Here is a 13,134-nt window from a genome sequence, read left to right as displayed (position 1 = left end):
TTCAAAATCAACTTAAATTTTCTCATTATTTATACAGTCCCGAGCAACGCCAGGTAGCCCTACTAGTATTTTATAAAAGAGGTTTTGTTTTTCCTTTTGTACAATGGTTTTCGTTACACAATAAGGTATATGTAGAAGTTGCTCATAACTAGTTTAGCCCCTTTGGGAATCATAGTCTTGGAATGAAGAAAGACGCCCTCTCTCTTTCTTTATTCTCTGAATGACTGAACACCGACTATCTTTGTCCAAAGATAACTTCAAACAGATCCTTGACAGCATGAACAGCTTTCTATATTTCCTTTCTTCCATTACTGATAAGGACTCTTGCAAATGACCAGTTATAGACCATTATTAGTAGAAATTTCATTGTAGGGGACATCTCGTTCTTTATTTATTTATTTGCAAACTGTGATCCCCATCTTCATAATTGCTGTTTCACAACGTTTCGGCCAACTATTCCCCTAGCCTTCACGACAGGATAGAAATGCTGAATCTCTTAACTGATTTTTTTGAAACAACAAACTATGAAGATGAGGATAACAAACCACAAATAAATAAATAAATATACAAATTACTCACCTCAAAGGATTCAAATAATTAAAAATAATATCCCGTTCTTTGACTTGTTTTAGGTCTGTACTGGACAATGTATTCTGGATATGATGTAGGTGGCTGAAACTACTGTCAATAATTTCCCTTACTCTTTATCTGTGCCTAAATCCAAGACTAGATTCCATGATCAGAGCTTCTTTCTTAGAAGTGCACTCTCTTTCGATTGCCTGTTTCCCACCTGACTACAACTTGGATGTCTTCAAGTCCAACATAAACAAATTCCTGACAAACCGCCCCCAAGTAAGACACCTTATCAAATCTACAATACTAACGATTAGTACGATACTATCCCATTGATTACTGTACACGCAATAACCCTTATCCCCGAGTGGCTTCCGGACCTTAATAAGTGGTAACCTCCATGTAAAAAAAAAAAAGAAAAAAAAAAAGGTAATTAAATAAATCGTTTCATAGTTGCTATAAATAAGTTCTTTCTTTTCTTTTTGTGCAATGCTTTTCATTACGTACTAGTAATATATAGTAGTTGGTCTCAACACCTTTCTGATAAGACCAGCATTTATAAACTTACTTTGGTCCTGGATATGACCTTAAACTATATCCGATAGTGAGGCCCCAGCTTGCGGGCTTTGGAGAGTGTGGAGCCACCCTTTAATTGCCATTGCTCCCAGGTCTACTCTGACCCGGAGTGGTAGTACCTGTTAGGGTTCCAACTATGGGTTAAATAGAAACCGACTTGAAAAAAAATCTTTTTAAATAACCTGAAAAGGGTTGATATGCCATAAAACAAAAACAACCAACATATAAACTTACTAGCAGGAAAACCCAATAATCAACAAATGTTTCACACTACCTTATTTTTATTTTCATTGAAATCGGTGAAATCGCTCATTTTTTCAATCAAATCGATTGATTGCCTGCTCCAATCAGAGTGTAAACACCTTTCTGATAAAACCAGCACTTATAAACTGATAATATTTGATTGTTTTTTTTGGGGGTTTTTTAAAGAAAAAATCTGAGACTAAAATCTAATAGAAATTTGGAACTTTCACAATTATTGGTTCAATACAAAATTTTTTGCCGGTTTGTAGAAGATGCATTTTAAATTATAATTTATTTTATGCATATCATTATTAGTTAAGCATATCACCATGATTATTTATTACATTTTTTATTTCATATCATACATATTTTTCTGTGATATTCTCACCCATGTTAGCCCGAAAATTACCTTCTTTAGTCAACAGAAAGGGAGTCATCTTCTATCATGATAGTTCATCCTCACACAACACTACTGACCAAAGTCTACTATGAGATTTTGGTTAGGAAATCTTGCCTCATCCTGCATATTCACCTGACCTAGCTTCTTCAGATTATCACTTATTTTGAGCATTACAAAGCCATTTAGATTACCTTAAATTAACATCACGAGAAGAGATTGAACATGAATTAGACTCATATTTCATATCAAAACCTAAAGAATTTTGCAAGTGAGGTATTTATAAGCTCCTTAGCAAATGAATCGGGTAATGGTGCATAAAACGAGACCCTAAGTTTCAAAGATGGCGGACGTTCTGTCAATTGAGCTATGGAAGAAAAAAATTGATACTTCCGCTATTCTTCAAAACTGCTTACTTATATATTTGGGTAAAATATTAAGATATTTTTTGTTGATATATTTTTTTCTAACATATTTACGTTTTGTTTTTGTTTTTTCCAAATATAGTTACATTTTCTCTTTTAAATGTAGTATATTTAAATATACTTTATTTACATATACTTTATTTAAACCTGCATAGTCTATTATGATCGTTGCCGATTTAAAAAAATATAATTTTTTATAGTTAACTATAATTTAGGTTTATTTTTTTTATTTTTTTTCGGCCCCCACCCGCTTTAAAATAAAAATATATAAAAACATGTAAACTTTTTTTGTCAATGGATTTTGTGTTTTTTAATCGCATATCTTTTTCACATAACTATGTTTATATTTTGTCGAATTGTTTAGATATTTTATGCGATTAAAAACACAAAATCAATTGATAAAGAAAGTTTACATATTTTTATATATTTTTTATTATAGGGAGGTTGAAAATGATAAACGAAATATAGTTAACTATAAAAAATAATATTTTTAAATTGGCGATGACCATAATAGACTGCACAGGTTTGTCGGAATTTTATCTTGCTTCCAGACAAATTTGACGCTAAAGTAACTAACCTGAAAAAAAAAAAACAGCATGAAACAAAAGAGGGGGAGGGGGTAAAGAATAAAATATAAAGGTCTTGATTTGAAACGAAGAAGAAATTTTATTTACAATAATAAGTTGCAAATTTTTCCCTTTGCGGGCATTAAACTTATGAAACGCCAAGGTAACATATTATGAAAAAAACAACAGCACTGGTTCTTATAAAGAAGTTGTGTGTATCCATTAACGAATACAATAATAATATTCAAAATAGTATCTCCTAATCACACTCGCATATGAAATTAATTTTAGGAGCATACTCACAAATTGAAAGCCAGTCAGGCACGTGCCTTTTTCTTTTTTTTGTTTAAAGTCCTTTTAGAATTTTCTCTCCCTCCATGCTTGCGTGCAAACCGTAGACACACAGATGAATTTCAGAAGCAAGACCTCGTCGCTTGTCTGGATAGGAGATTCCAAAATTCCTTGTCACGTAAAAAGGTATTTTCTTCAATTTCACTCCTTCTAAAATACGTGCAAAACCGTAGCCACGTAAATAGTTTCCAGAAGTATGTCTCGTCACGTTTCCGGGTATTAATTTCTTGCCGGGTTTTCTTCTTTGAAGGAGGCTCATTCCATTCTCAGCGCTGGGCAATGAACCAGACATCCAATCTCCACATCCGCGGAATTTCAAAAGAGAAAGAATCTCGCGCTGGGCTCGTGACGTCATCACAGAGCTAGCATTTTCCTTTTCTCAAATTAAAGGGAGTTTCGTACAAATCCAAAATATACAAAACTAAAAATCATAAAGGAAACGAAATACAGAAAATCATATTTAAGAACCAGATAAAAAATAATAAATGTAAACGGGGGGGGGGGGGTGCACCATTATTGGTACAAAAAAATTCCAACAGGTTTAAATAAAGTATATGTACATAAAGTATATTTAAATATAGTACATTTTAAAAAGAAAACGTAAATATGTTAGAAAATATATTCATCAAAGAAATCTTAATATTTTGTCCAAATATATAAGTAAGCAGTTTGGAAAAATAGCGGAAGTATTGTATCCATTTTGTGCTTCCATAGCTCAATTGATAGACGTGCCACCATCTTTGAAACTTAGGGTCTCGTTTTATGCACCATTATCAAATACTGTTATTGTTATAAATAAAGAATTAAAAAAAAACAAACATGTTTTTTTCATTTTCGAGATGAAATTTTAAATCAGCAAAAACTTTTGCACCAACCTAATAAATTTAACAGTTCAAACACTTACGATACTGCAGACGCTTGTGTGGAATTCTGTTTTGTTTTCCTGTTTTCGAACTGAATATAATATGGTTGTCTTCAACGTGAACTCCAATCTCTGGTCCCCCCTCGCCAATCTTTCATGAAAAACACCCGTCTAGCTGAATCCACTATCAAAAATTTTCCCCACTCTTTATCTGTGCCTAAATCAAAACGTAGATTCCATGAACAAAGCTTCTTTCTTAGAACTGCACGCCTGTGGAACTCTGTCCCGTCTGCCTGCTTCCCACCTGACTACAACCTGGATGTCTTCAAGTCCAACGTTAACAAATTCCTAATGAACCGCCCTCTTAAGTAAACACTTCATTAAATCTCCACACTAACGCACTGTACTTGCAATAACCCTTATCCCTGAGTGGCTTCCGGGCCTTGATAAGTGGTGTGGTGACCACCGTGTAAAAAAAAAAATTCTTGATGAGCCATCCCTTTTTACCAAATTTCCACTACTTACAGCATATTCCCTTTGACCACTGTACACTCATTAACCCTTATTCTCGGTGGGCCTTCGAGCCTTGATAAGCAGTGACCCCTTTGTATATAAAAAAAAAAAAAGAAAGAAAAAAACATCGCAGAGAAAGAGAAAACTTGCCAAGGAAAGATTGAACCTGGCAAAAATGTCAGAAGCATTCTTTCACAAATCAAATGAAGCCATTTTTTCTTTATATGTATATAGGTAAAGGTAGATAACTGAGGACGGCGCATAAGCATTTATCGCCCTTCTAAAATCCATAAACTAATTCCCGCACGAAACCGTATAAGCGTATAAGTAGATAAATAAATAAATAAATAAATAAATAAATAAATAGAACAGTGCAAATTGGAAGAGCTGAAAAACGACAAAACAATTAAAACATTCCTTAAATTAATTACTTATCCAATTACAAGTTGGTAGGCTGGAAAGAAAGTAACAGCATTTAAAACACTCTCATTAGGTAATTTAAAACCCGTATGAAAATGGGAGTAGCGTTAGAAGTATTAAAAATATAATTTTAATCCCTTGCTCAAGAAACTATATATATATATATATATATATATATATATATATATATATATATATATAGCACTCTCTCTCTCTCTCTCTCTCTCATATATATATATATATATATATATATATATATATATATATATATAACTACTTCATTTACTCACATAAAATTAATATACGAAAGTATAAATTTATGCGTAAACTTTAAGTATTTACTTCAAAAGTGCTTAATACGTAGGTAGAGCTAGTTAGTTAGTTATAATATATATATGGCGATTAAGCTACACTGAATATTCCGTGTTTCATCCACTGATATGCATTCATGAAAAATTTGCTATCCTGTACTTTAAAGAACTCCAACATCTATTAAACTGTAGAAGAGAAATAGCGAACAATTGTGTTCACAGAATAAAATTTATTCTATGATAGCGATACAAAATAATTTTAAAACTGATAAAAACAATAGAAAATAAACAAATAAATAAATTAAATAAACATGAATATACATAAACTATCACACATATGTGTATGTATATATATATATATATATATATATATATATATATATATATATATATATATATATATATATATAAACTAACCTAAATTTAAAACAGGTCAAGAAACTAGATATCCAGGCAAAATAGAGCACACAAAAAGGAATAGGTCAACCAGAGGTCAAATAGGCCTTTGTCCGGTAAGTGAATGTTCATTGGCTGATAGGAAAGGTGCGGTAGATACTAGAAAGCTGATTGGCTAACTAAAATCTCAATAAAAGGTGCGTATATAAAAACGACAGACAACCACAAAATTCGCGCATAAGCCTGAAGAGTCCTAGAGTGGATGAAATGCGGAATATTCAGTGTAGCTTAATCGCCATATATATTTTATACCTAACTATATATATATATATATATATATATATATATATATATATATATATATATATATATATATATATATATATATATAGTTAGGTATATATATATATATATATATATATATATACGACATAATCACAGTGACTGAGCAGTTCTCATCAGATCACTGAAGTTAAGCAATGTTGAACCTGGTTAATACCAGATGGGTGACCATTTGGGAATTCTAGGCGCTGTATGTGCTCTTCGCTTATCTTGGCATTCGTTTCCATTCACTTGCCACTGGTATTTAACAATGTTGACTCAGGAGAGGTTTGGTTGGAGATTGCGCACCTCCACCCAGAAAACCTTCATGCGCAGGCACTCATTCGTGGTTATCCATAGTCTGTCAAAGACTGAAGGATCCCCCCCCATATATATATATATATATATATATATGGCTGACGAGGCTGTTATATCGTAAACATGGTCCAACATCCGAAACATATGTAACTAAACAGATAAAACGGTAATAAAAAATAAAAAACATATATATATATATATATATATATATATATATATATATATATATATATATATATAATATGAAACACTAGAGGTTTTAGCCCATTAAAAATGGGGGAAAAAGTTATAGTTATTGATTTACAATGAGAGCTTTATGCCAAATCCATGGTTGAGTGCATTTAAATTTGTACTCATTTTTGCATTAAATACTGATCCATATTAATCCCTATTAATCTTTAACTGGGCATCGAATGGATACCCCAATACTTAGTTTGCTGCACCTTATCATAACAAAGGTCCATACAGAATTTCAGCCAGATCGGGCCAGTAGTTGCCGAGAAAACTTTTAGAAAACTATGTGGTGTTGTGGTGATTAATCTCTATTAATCCTTACTTGGCCATCATACTAATGGATAACTATATTACTTAGTCTACTGCATTCTATCACAACAAAGATCCATACGAAATTTCAGCCAGATCGGTCCAGTAGTTTAAAAAAAAAGTGGAACCGACAGATAAACAGAAAAAAAAGGAGATATAATCTAGATTTTTAAATACAGTATGATGTAAAAAAAAATGTAACCATTTGTGGTAAAATAGTGTCGCAGAGGGGTGAGAGGCAGTGTGAAGGCCAATCAACTATACAATTAATAAAGTAAACACAAGGCAAAAACATAACGGCAATAACAAAGAAGGATGACAAAAATAAATGTTTGGTTAAAGACAATGGGAAAACAGAGTAATTAATCAACACCTCTTTTAGAATTAAATAACGAAAAGATTAATTTCGAAAGAAGAGGGACTGTGTCCAATTTGAAAGAAAGAAAAGGAATCGAAAGTTCTAGATGTTCTCATGTCGAGAAGCAAAAGCTTGTAGTGTCCCCAGGTTGTCCAGTGGAGGTCTTCAGTGAAGTAGTTGCAGCCTGTGGGGCGGGGGGTTCAGTGGACAGAGAGTGAGAGGAGAGAGGTCTGTCTTCTTTGGTGGTCTGAACTCCTTTGCTGGCTGTTGGCCAGTTCCTGACAAGGAATAATTAGTTCCTTAAGGGACATGTAGGATTAATGCTCTCTAGTAGCTTACTGGTCAGTGCGTGGTCACATCAGTCAGCAAGGGGAATTGATCCATAAGAGAAAATAGTTTGTTATGGTGACTACTACACGTGTTTTATTGTTTACCCAGAAAAAGGTAAAATGTACAGCAATGGATTTAGGATCAGCTGGAGTGAGAATGGTCATCTGCGACGAGTTTGAGATTCTCAGATTTTTGTTGAGGTAGGAACTGGTACCCGGATGTCAATGAATACTGGAGCATGTACCTGGACATCAGTGGGTATTGGTACAGGTAGCTGGACGTCAGTGGGCTCTAGGAGTTGATGTCTGGAAGCGCTGGAGCTGCAGGAGTGAGCTGGAGATGCTGGAGTCACTGCAGGAATAAGCTGGAGTCTCTGGAAATTGTATAAACTGATGAAGCAGGAAGTAAGGGGGGGGGGACAGTTCCAAGAAGTGGGCAGCAGTAGAGAGTAGAATGTGTATCGTACACAGGTAGTTTGTGACTCACATAATTAGTTTGTTTGTGATATGTTCTGCCTTCCTTTTTTATGTATCTGCTATATAAAGTGTCTTGCTCTAACGTGTGTGTGTGTGGGTGTTCTAATGCCCTTTTTGTGATCGTATCATGTATATACCATTTCTCAGGCTCACCCACCTGCATCTTCCCCATTTCATTATATACAGAAATCTTATATACGGTTTATATACAGTTGGATATGCATACATGTGGTTGAGCTCATGAAAGTTGAAACATATTAGCGGAAAGAGGGTTTAGTCCCATACTATTTAAGATACACCAAATCCCCTAAGTTCTTATAATTTTCCATGAAAGTGGACCACATGTTGTATTTATGGAAGCATAAAACATATCCATTTTCGTCTATGAAAATTAAGTGGAAAATAACTCTCATGGTTTAAAAGGGCAAATAACTTTTACAGCTTAAATAAGTAAACTTATTTCCATTTTTAAAGGCAACTGGTGCCGGCCAATAATAATTGAAAATGAACTGAATTAAATATAAATTAAATTAAAAATAAATTAACTTTAAAAAATATTTCTAAACATTTTCTATAATGTAATATGCAAATGAAGTTACTTTTTGAATGTAGATTTCCTTTGAACAAATAGTATGTACAGAAACCATGCTGGAATGAAAGTGTGTAAACATCCGTTTTCAGTATGAAAACGAATTTGTGAAACAGCGTACCTTTTATCCATATTAACCAAATTGTGAACAGACAGACAAGAATATAACTTTATTATAATAGATATAATAACATAATTCATTACAATTTATTTATAAAATTATTCCACCCAGATTTAATGACTGATAATATGAAACATTTTAAAATAATCGGTACTCATACAGTTTATTCAAGACATTAAAAAATGAAAATATCAAAAAAAGTTTAAATTGTATGTATCCGTTATGGAACGAAGTTCTCCGGAAAAAAATTTCACTTAATTTCATCGAGTAGTTTTTTTTTTTACAGCGAAAAAACAATTTGTTATGATACCGAGGAAAATGTTTGATTTTTAGGAAGAAAAGCTAGTATTAGAGATGGGGAGGGGGTGTCAGTGCTTTAACTGGAGTTATCTCCCTTTTTGCATTTCTAAAATTCAAACAAATTTTTTTTTTTAATTCAAAATGGCTGCCTTCCATGCACTCTCATAAAAACGTGTTTCTCCGCTGTAAAAAAAAAAACTACTTGATGAAATTAAGTGAAATTTTTTTTCGGAGAACTTCGTTCCATAACGGATACATACAATTTAAACTTTTTTCGATATTTTCATTTTTTAATGTCTTGACTAAACTGTACAAGTACCAAATAATCAACTAAAAAATAAGCAAGAGGGATAACTCATATTTTTAATTGTAGAACATATTAAAAGTTGTCTACCTTACTATTAAGATTTTATTTCTTTTTCTGCACAAATAAAAATTAAAAACCACAATAGCTTCACTGCACAATAACCTATTACCTTTGGTAAGTGGCATATGCTGTGTCCAAATATGCTCATTACTTTAAAAGAACAAGTGTGTCTAATAATTAGTGTTAGGATACTTAATCGGCATTTGAAATCGCGGAAAAATCGGAACTGTTGTGGATATTGAAACCAGTATTGAAATTGGAAAATTAGAGCCTAATTTCTGATTTTAAAAATGGTTCTTTTCATTTTCTTTTTTCTTTTTTTTTTAAAGATAACTTTCCTTTGCTGGTACTCATGATAAAAAATGTCTGTTGATTTTAAACTATTAATAAAATTGAAATCTATAGATTCTTATAACGAATTTAGGTAAAAGTTGCATCGAAAAAAAAAAAGGGCATGATAAATTGACACAGTTAAAAATGCCACAGGTAAAACTGGCATGAATGGAATAATAGCAAAAATGGCACAAGCGAAATATTATAGATGAATGAGTTTCCCAACATCTTGTATACAATAGCTAAAGATAAAACGTTAAGAAGTTTGTTAAATTAAAAAGAAACATATCTACATTAGCGCTGGGGGGGGGGGGTTGCCCGTTTGTAAAATATGCTTAAATATGATATTTCAATTTGCCCAGATTTCGTATACATCATTATAGAGTCTGGATTTCAAAAATAAAAAAAAGTATTTGGGTGCCATCAACAAAGAGTGTTTTAAGTACATATAACCAGATTTTTTTTTATTAACGATAATAAATATTGTGTGTGTGTGTGTGTGTGTGTGTGTGTGTGTGTGTGTGTGTGTGTGTGTGTTTTGTTTTTGTTTTTGAGGCGAGGAATTAAAAAACAACTTTCTCATAGCCTTACAATTAACCCTAAATTAGGATGGCAACAACCTCCCTTCCACCCTATGAAAAAAAAAATCTTCTTTAAGCTTAACATGAAATCTAAGTTTGAGTGTCCCCTCTAAAAAAATTCTTCTTTAATCCTACCAATCCATGTAGTAGTATAACTTGGTTTGAGATCTATAACATAACAAAAGCATGAAATAGAAATTCTATTTAACATAAGACAAACGATAAGCATTTAAGGTTTGAATAACTTGTATCATCAAAAAAAGGCTAAATTGAATGTGTGTGCTCCAAAAAGTTCTACTCATGTGTCGTCACCTTTTAATATAATACAAAGTAAGGCATTAGAATAAACAGAGAAAAAGAAGCGGAATGTTCATAAAAAGTACTTATTCCTTGTTTCTTTTTGTTGCTCGAGTAGTGGTCACAAAGAGGAGTGTTTGCAAGCTTTTAACAGCGAAAGTGGGTGATTTCTTGCTTAACTGCACCTGTATCTTGTTTCCTTGGTGTCTGGTATCCCTTCTCTCTCGTTTACAAGAAAATAATCCTGGATTTTTATCTTGTCTTATCGGTTTCTATAAACACGTTGGTTGTTAAATTTTATTTTTGTCGCGCACCACTTCCATTGGCTAATTAATTTTTCATTTTTTCTCTTTTTGACTGCATGGGTGCATTGAGCCTATGCATAGTGACACTTTTTACATACTTTGCCGATTCAGAGTTTATTACTTTCTTCATGAATCTCTGCAGTAGCAGCCCTTTTCCCCCAAAGGTCTCTTAACCTACCACTAATCTTAAGTTCATGTAACAACAGAGGCTCCCTCTCAAAAACAAAAATTTTTTAAAATACAAGAATAAAAAGATGGTCACATCTAAGAATTAATACAATAACAAAAAAGAAAAAAATAATTTTTGATAAGGGGAGGGTATCCCTTATTTAAAACAATAAGGAATGGGAACTTAGCCCCTATAACTTATGAAAACTGATGTTATTTATTTAAAAACAACAGAGTAAATATTTATTTAAAAATATGGAAGGTAACAGCCCATATTTACAATTATAGACGAAGGAAAATTACCCCCCCCCCCAAAAAAAGAAAACTTTGATTAAAAAAAATCAATTTTACTTGTTTAAAAACAAAATATAAAAATTTAAATATTTATTCTAAACATTAGGGAGCTTAATTCATATTTTTGGATTACAAGAGAAAGTGTCTAGCGCCTCCAAATTTAGAGAAATCAATTTTTTTGTTGTTTGAAAACAACAAATTAAATACTTATCTATTATATAAATCTCACCTGTCTGCTTAAATGTATGTATGTATGTATGTATGTATGTATGTATCTATGTATGTATGTATGTTGATCACATCTCCACATGTATATATGTGTGTGCATATAAGTGTATATATGTGTACATAATTATAATAAAAAGAAAAAAATATATATATATATATATATTTTCAAAAATACATGAAAATAATTGAGTAATAAACAATAAAGCAAGGGAAAGATGATCTTCTTCTGTCAAGAAGTGACAATCACCATGTATGTATGTATGTATGTATGTATGTATGTATGTATGTATGTATGTATGTATGTCTACCTAAAACTTTCGAAAGAGGCGACGGATTTTCATGAGACTGGTATCGTTTTGAAGCTCAACCCTTTGGGCGACAAATATCGAAAAATTGGCAAAAAACATTAATTCCTTCGCCCTCAACTGGGCACTTTTCTACAAGGAGGGGTTGCTTTTTTCGCCGATGTTTTTGAAAGTCATCGCCTCTTTTCAATTGACTAGCCTCAATTTAAACCTTCGCCACTTCCGGTTTGGTGATGGACGCAATGGCAAAGACGTCATGTTTTTTTTTCACATTCTTTTCCTCCTTCGCGGTACAGGCTCGAGCTTGCCTGCCTACTACTACTTTTTTTTTTTTTTGCTCAACACACACCTCCAAACACTCGGGCAACGCCGGGCACCTAGGCTAGTAACAAATAAATGACAAATGTCTATATTCCAAATTTCAAGATGTTGACCATCTTACTGTTTATTTCCTTAAGTACGTTGGCATGCACAATTCTTGACAGCACCTGTTTTGTAGTGCAAAATAATTCATGTAATCTATTGAATTTATTTTGAAGAAAAAGCGTTTATCAATTTTAACTTCATAAATTAAAGGATTGGTAAAAATAAAATGTGAAATATTATTGAATAAACATATTTCCCCATAAATGTATAATTAAATACTTATATTATTCAGACTACTGTTCTCGTTTTTGACGTTACTCTTACAACATTTCAGTCGGTATAACCTCCAACCTTCATCAGGCGCGTCTTGTCAAATTCAGAATTCTTTATGTCAAAGTTTTTTCTATTTATCTACCTGTAAATAGGGACTAGAAATTGTTTTGAATCTTGTTTCTTCTTGTATAGAAAGAATGTTCAAAGTTTATTTTTACCTTTGCTACTTTTTGATGCCATTTATACCCGTGCCATTTTTATTGGGCGTCATTGTTATGATAACATCAAAATTCCATGTAAATTTATTTTACTCTTGTAAAAAACGAAACTTACATAAATTCGCTAGGTACTCTTTAGAAGAATACAGTTGCATTTACAAAGTGCTGAAAAATGTTTAAAAATTAAATAAACCATTTTGTCAAGAAAAAAATACTGATAAATATCTCTGATAATTAAATTATATAAAAAAATGTTTTTAATTGTTTTAATCCATTTATTTTATGCTCTTGGGCTTTTGACCGTTTTTTTTTTTTTTTTGTTTTTTTTTTTTTATTATTATTATTATTATTATTATGATAATAATAATAATAATAATAATAATAATAATAATAATAATAATAATAATATA

The sequence above is a fragment of the Euprymna scolopes genome, chromosome 14 (assembly GCF_053919585.1).
Source record: "Euprymna scolopes isolate OS-2025 chromosome 14, ASM5391958v1, whole genome shotgun sequence".
NCBI classification, from domain to species: Eukaryota; Metazoa; Mollusca; class Cephalopoda; order Sepiida; family Sepiolidae; genus Euprymna; species Euprymna scolopes.
The sequence above is the reverse complement of the archived record's forward strand: the minus strand, read 5'-3'. Positions refer to the sequence as shown.